Source organism: Amblyomma maculatum, chromosome 7, assembly GCF_055883805.1.
Source record: "Amblyomma maculatum isolate TAMU_Amacu chromosome 7, ASM5588380v1, whole genome shotgun sequence".
NCBI lineage: Eukaryota > Metazoa > Arthropoda > Arachnida > Ixodida > Ixodidae > Amblyomma > Amblyomma maculatum.
In genome coordinates this window covers 6542710-6550095 of record NC_139350.1, presented here as the reverse complement: position 1 = coordinate 6550095, position 7386 = coordinate 6542710, and the positions used below count along the sequence as shown (strand labels likewise).

General features: G+C 44.8%; 1 pseudogene; it reads left to right on the top strand.

Annotated features, from left to right (window-relative positions):
• Window positions 1–3306: 3306 nt before the first annotated feature.
• Window positions 3307–5799, top strand: LOC146182661 (uncharacterized; annotated as a pseudogene).
• Window positions 5800–7386: the final 1587 nt, after the last annotated feature.

Here is a 7386-nt window from a genome sequence, read left to right as displayed (position 1 = left end):
CGGAGAACAACAGCTCTGTGTGGTACCTAAACTAACCAGAGAGCATGTTCAGTTCAGTTCAGTTCATTCGTTCAGTCGTGTCCGACTCTTCGTGACCCTACGGACCATATCACGCCAAGCTTTCCGGTCTCTCACTATCTTCCTAACATCACATAACTTCATCTGCAGCGCCTCGAGGATGCCATCTAACCATCGCGTTCGCTGCCTACCCCTTCTCCGGTGACCCTCAGCCTTTCCCAACATCAAAGCTTTCTCCAGCGGCTCCTCTCTTCTCATCAGATGACCAAAGTAGCTGAGCTTTAACTTTACAATTTGACCCTCCAATGAGCAGTCAGGGTTTTGTGGTCGACAATATCGACTAATTTGATAATCTGGCCATCCAAGGAACTCTCAAGAGTCTCCGCCAGCACCGCAATTCAAACGCGTCAATTCTTCGGCGGTCAGCCTTCTTCACAGTCCAACTCTCGCATCCATACATCACAACTGGAAAGATCACAGCACGAGTTATACGGATCTTGGATGGCAGGTTAATGTCTCTGCTCTTTAATAGGCGGTCAAGGCTGGCCATGGCTCTCTTTCCCAGAAGCAGGGCGTCTCTTAATTTCATGGCTGCAGTCTCCTTCCGGGGTAATCTTGGAGCCCAAGAACAGAATATCTATCACAGCTTCCATATTTTGTCCCTTGATGCTGCAGGACGTGATAGGGCAAGACGCCATGATCTTTGTCTTTTTAATGTTCAGTTTAAGCCCAAACTTCTCACTCTCTTCTTGTACGCGCATCAGAAGCCTCTTGAGTTCCACTTCACTTTCTGCCATTAAAGTGGTATCATCCGCATATTTAAGGTTGTTGATACGTTTTCCAGCAATCTTCACTCCAGCTGAAGACTCGTCCAGACCGGCCTTCCTCATGATGCACTCTGCATATAGGTTAAATAGGCAGGGCGACAGTATGCAGCCTTGCCTCACTCCTTTCTCGATCGGAAACCAATCACTAAGACTGACTGAGGCCCAGTTCTGACTGTGGCCTCTTGCCCTTCATACAGGTTCCTGAGGAGACAGATGAGGTGAATTGGAACTCCCATCTCTTAGAGAGCTTGCCACAATCTGCTGTGATCTATGCAGTCAAACGCTTTCGCATAATCAATAAAGCAGAAGTAGATCGGTTTCTGGAACTCTCTTGCGTTTTCCATGATCCTGCGAAGGTTGGCAATTTCGTCTCTAGTTCCTCTGCCCTTGCGAAACCCAGCTTGTACATCCGGAAGCTCCCGATCCACATACTGCTGCAGCCTACCTTGGAGGATTTTCAACATCACCTTGCTAGCATGCGAAATAAGCGCGATCGTGCGGTAGTTGGAACAATCTTTGGCACTGCCTTTCTTTGGAATGGGGATGTAAACTGACCTCCTCCAATCCTGTGGCCACTGCAGGGTTGTCCAAATCTTCTGACATAATGTATGCAAATGTTAACAGCGTCATGGTTGAGGTTTTGAAGCAACTCAGCTGGAATGCCATCAATTCCACTAGCTTTGTTCTTAGCAAGGCTGGCTAAGGCCCATTCAACTTCACTCTTCAGGATGCCCGGCTCGAGATCAGTAATGACAACCGTCTTATGTTGGGTTTGCACATTCGGGTCCTTCTTGTACAGTTCTTCTGTGTATTCCTGCCACCTCTTCTTTATCTCTGAGGCTTCAGTGAGGTCCTTGCCTCGTTTGTCCTTTGTCACGCCCAGCTTAGCACAGAAGCTTCCTTTGATATCTTTGATTGTCTTATACAGAGCTCTTGTGTTCCTTAATTGGCTGTTGTCCTCAACTGCTTGGCACTGTATGTTCAGGAAGGTATTCTTATCTCTCCTTGCTATTTTCTGAAAATCCGCATTGAGAACCTTGTATCTTTCTCTTTCCCCTATAACTTTTGCCATCCTCCCTTCCTCAGCTATTTGCAAAGCCTCTTGAGATAACCAGTTTGCTTCCTTGAATTTCTTTTGCTTTGGAACTACCTTAGTAGCAACTTCTTGTATTATATCACGAACATCAGTCCACATCTCTTCGGACTCTCTGTCTTCTAGATCTAATTCTTGAAATCGATTCCTCACTTCCACAGCATATTCTAATGGAATTTGATCCAGGTCATACCTCAAAGGCCTTCTAGTTTTCTGCGTTTTCCTCAATCGAAGCTTAATTTTGGCAACAAGAAGCTGATGATCGGTGTCACAATCAGCCCCAGGCCTTGTTTTTACTGCTTGTATAGCGCTTCTCCATCTCTGCCGGCAAAGAATAAAATTGATCTGATTCCTGTACAGACCGTCCGGTGAAGTCGATGTGTACAGGCGCCTCTTGTGCTGTTGAAAATGAGTATTCGCTATGGTCAGGTTGTTTTCTTGACAAAACTCTACTAGCCTCTGCCCAGCTTCAGTTGGCTCGCCAAGACCGAACTTGTCTATAATTCCGGATATTTCTTCACTCCCGACCTTAGCATTCCAGTCTCCTATGAGAAAAACGACGTCTGATGATGGGGTGCGGTCTAAAAGGCATTGTAGGTCCGCATCAAATCTCTCAACGTCAGCTTCTTCAGCAGTAGTGGTCGGTACATAGACTTGGATAACTGTTATGTTGAAAGGGTGACCTTGGATCCGAAGTGAAATCATTCGGTCGTTTTTGGGGTTGTACCCTAGCACTGCTTTGCCCATTCTTCTGTTTACTATGAGAGCGACCCCATTCCTTCTCTTGGATTCGTGCCCACAATATAAGACATAATGGTCGCCGGAGTTAAATTCTCCCATTCCGGTCCACTTGAGCTCGCTGATACCCAAGATATCAATGTTCAATCTGTCCATTTCTCGCTTGACGACATCCAGTTTACCTTGTGTCATAGCTCTTACATTCCATGTTGCTATGTGATATATCTCCTTGCAACATCGGACATTCCGGTCGCTTCCTGACACATCCACAACTGAGCGTCCTTTTGTCTTTAGCCCAGTCGCTTCATTCGTCCTGGAGCTACTAGGAATCGCCCTTTGTTCATCCCCAGTAACATGTGGGACGCCTTCCAACCTATGGGGCTCATCTTCCGGCGCCATATCATTAATGGTATTGTGACTGGCCATAGGGTTTTCTTGGCAGGAAATACTGGAGTGGATTGCCATTACCTTCTCCAGTGAACCACATTTTGTCAGAACTCTCTGCCGTGACCTCTCTATCTTGGGTGGCCCTAGACAGCAGAGCTCACGACTTCATGGAGTTTCGCAAGCCCCTCCGCCACGACAAGGCAGTGATCCATGAAGGGGAGAGAGCATGTTAGCCCTGACAATATGAGGAAGATAAACATTCGGCTGACTGTTCAAGTAAGTAATGATGCTCGAGCGTATGCCGAATTCGCAATGAAGCTCTAATGACTAGGCTGTTGCGAAACATATAATATAGAATTGTTCTGTGCTTCCTTTATAGCTATTTAGCCGAAGCACTGCAGTCGGGCTCAAGGTCTACCGGCGGCTCAAGCAGCCAGAACTAGAAAACTGTGATGGTACTGCCTAGTTCACATTCATGGTGAACACCTTGTTCGACGCTTTAAGGGTGAAACTTCCTCGATTTGGAATAAGTGAGCTCATCGAAGGAAATTAAGGTAAGAATAAATAAATAAGTGATAAAGTGGTACAAATTTTGTGTGGCATTGTCAAGTGATACTGGCCCTCTGGTTTAACTTCCATGTCATTCAAGAGTTTCTTGATGTTTTGAATGTGACTGAGAGGAACCATATTTCTCAAGGGACTGCTATTTTTGCCTCACAAGTCACCACTGAATCTCTTCGTGTGACACTTACATCAGTCATGGGCCTCGTGAAAGATCTTTTATCTAAAGGAGCCCGTTATGTGCCTACTGGAAAGTTAAATCACGATCCTTTGGAGGCCAGAAGTACGAAGGGGTGTATTATCTAATTATTTTGATACACGTTTCTCTTATTAGTATACTGGCAATAATTTGAACTTAATTCGAGCAGGTAATTTATTGTGTGGATACTTTGGTTCCGTCTTTAGGAACTATATTGAGAGTTTTCTTGGTACCCTAAACTTAGCATATTTCGACCAAATTTTCACTTCGTGTCGAATTTCAATTGTTGAAGCTCGACTTATTTGTCATTGTCTAAAAATAAATAGAGCAACCATGTCAAATTTTCAGAGGTTCTTTGGACTGACCAGAAACTACGGAGGAGATGAAGATCACCTCACTGTGGCAAGCTTCTCCCACATATACCGTTTGCTAAGTTTGTATACACCGATAAATGCTTGTGTTTATTTATTTTATTTATTTAGAACATACTGCAGGCCTACAGTAGTCCCAAGCAGGAGGGGCGAATACATAATATATACAAAAAGAACAGGATTAGCAAAATTGAAAAATGTTAAATACAAGTTGTAACACAAAATACAACAATAAATACAAGGCTCAGATGCAAAATACAAAAAGTAAACGTAGAAATAAATGGCTCTCAAATTAAATGCTGTGAAGAAAACATTGAGTCAAAAGTATCAGCTCTGGTTAAAAGATCTGGTGGACGCCTGTTCCACTCCTCAATGGTGCGTGGAAAAATGAGTATTTAAAGGCGTTAATCCTAGCACTGTAAAGGGTTAATGATTGTGCATGATGATTTCGTGTTTGGCGCGTAGTGTTAGGTTTAAGGAAGGGGTCTGCATTCATAGGCAGTTTATGGTTTTTTAGTAAGAAAAGTAGTTTCAGTCTTTGAATTTTCCGGCGCAGCTGTAATGTTTCAATACCGTGAGTTCTCATGAGTGTCGTTGGTGAGTCAGTTACACGATACTTTGAAAAAATAAAACGGACGGCTTTGCGTTGAATCATTTCAAGGGCCTCGATGTTAGGTTTAGTGTAGGGATCCCAGACGGTGCACGCATATTCTAGTGATGGCCTTATGATTGAAAAGTAGGTTAATTTTTTAAGTTGAGGTGGGGCAAGTTTTAGTTTATGTCTAAGAAAGCAGTGTTTACGAAAGGCTGAGGAGCATACGTTTGATACATGTTTATTCCAGCTAAGGTTTTTCGTTATTGTAACTCCTAGATACTTGTACTCGCTGACTTCGGTCAGAAGGTGAGATGAAATATTCTAAGGAAATGAGAAGGAAGCCTTTTTGTTAGTTCATGTATACAGTTTTCTCTAAATTTAGCTTCATGTACCATTTATTACACCATGTATGTATGTTCTGAAGGGAATGTAATGGAAGAGCAAACATTTATGCTTTCTACTGTTGGAGAAACGATGAAGGCTGAAAGAAAGACTTGCATCACATAGACAGCTTCAAAAGACTCTTGAAGAGAAGCTGGCTGAAATCTGCTCTGCAACACAAGTCAGAGAAAGAGTCACCCCGAACCATGGATACTGAACACCAGCAGCCGAAGACTGCATCATTTACTAATTGTGCTGCTACCTCGTAAAATCATTTCTAAAATATGAGAAATGTGACGACTGCATCCGTAGCATTCAATCTACAAATGCCCGGAGGCCTGTTTCACCTTAGAACGAGAATTCAAGGAAGGGAGCCTCAAGAAACCATCATGGGAGGCTTACAGCCTGTTCCGCGGAATTGAAAACAAGATTTTGCTACAGAAGTGCCTCTGTTCTGACACTTTCTAGCCTCATGCAAAGATTGCGAAGTGGCAAGTGTTGACTGCACCACCCACAAAGATGCTACAACTGCAGCTTCTACATTCGTACGTAGTGCATGCATCTTGCTACTACAGATGCTTCTGTCAGAAATGGATGCATCTCCGAGGAAGAAGGCGAAACTGATGTGAACATATTACGATCAAAACTTATCTCTGATGAGAGTTCGCTGCGTTGCATAAGCTTGGCTCAAACATTCAAAACCACGAAGGTCGTTTTCACTTCTCTTATGACATATGCAGGTAATTATTCCATTTCATTCAGCCGATCCTGTCTATTCTAAACTGTTTATGGGGAAAGTATAGTGGTTGGAGTACCTTTTCAGGCAAAGCGATCGATGTGAACAATAAGCTTTACACGTGTGATGTGAGCCAACGCAAACACCGGCCGGTTGGTCGGAATATATAGCTTTGCCAATGCGTCTTTAACGTGTCCAGGTAAGACGAGAATTTCAAATTTTGCTGACCCTCTTCTTTCTGAACGTAGAATAAAACTTCGCTTGCCTTTTTTAAACACATATCTTTGTACGCATGAAACGCCACCGCGTTTACAGGCGTATTTCAACAGGCAAGCAGCAGACGAAGCGCTTGAGCCGCGTGTCTGCAACCTCCTTGATTCAGACGCGTCAGTAGACACGGTGGCTTTCATATGCGTGCAAAATGTGCTTAAAACGCAAACGTAATTTCATTTTCCGTTGCTTTGCTGGAAGAAAAGGGTTGGTAGTATTTTAAAATTTCCACCTCACCCATATTCCGCAGTGGGGGAGAGGGGCGATGCGGCGATGGGTAGGTGGGTGTGTCACGTTGCTGAATTTAATTTATGAGAGGTGGAAGGAAGAAGAAGTGGAGGTTTCCGAACGTCTGAAGCTAGCGCTCTTCCACTTTTCTGGATTTTATATCGCTGTGAACTATTTGTGATCTCGACATCCTTCGGGATGGCGGGCGCACGACCCTTGCGCCCACCCGCCACCATCGAACAGTCTACAGCGTACTCGACGGGTCACCTTGACGTCGCGGACGTGGAGCTTCCAGACTCGGCAGATGACTCCACCGTGACTGAGATGGATTCCGACAACGGCTACACGCCTGTACAGTCGCGCCGCCTGAAAAGGAAGCTGCGCCGAACATCAGTAATGAGTGAGACACCAAAGAAGAATGCTGAAAAGCAAGGGATCTTTTCCGTGGCCTTCGTACCAACAACGGCTACGGCGAATCTGAATGTGATAAACAGACAGCACCTGACGCAGTTTTTCGACCAGCTGGTTCCTGGTGAAGTTGACGAAGTCAGAATTAATCCCTGGAAGAATGTCCTGACCGTGGATGTCAAATCCCAGGCTACAGTGGACAAGCTGAAAGGAATTGGTGCGCTAGGCAACATGCCGGTCCGTTCCTTTCTTGCACATGGGAAAAAGACTACTGCAGGTGTAATCAGCGACGTTGACCCCGAGATAAGTGAAAGCGATCTCTGCACGCTGATCAAATCTACGGCGCGCATTGTGGATGTTCATCGATTCGGCCGCTCAAAGTGCATTAAATTAGTCTTTGAAACTGAATCCCTCCCATCACACGTTAAAGTGGGCTATGTGAGACACCCAGTTCGGATGTATGTTCCAAGACCTGTTCAGTGCCACAAATGCCACAAGATCGGACATGTGAGCGCCGTTTGTCGAAACGAGGTCTCCTGCCGTCGATGCGGCGGTACGCATCCTCATGAAGCAT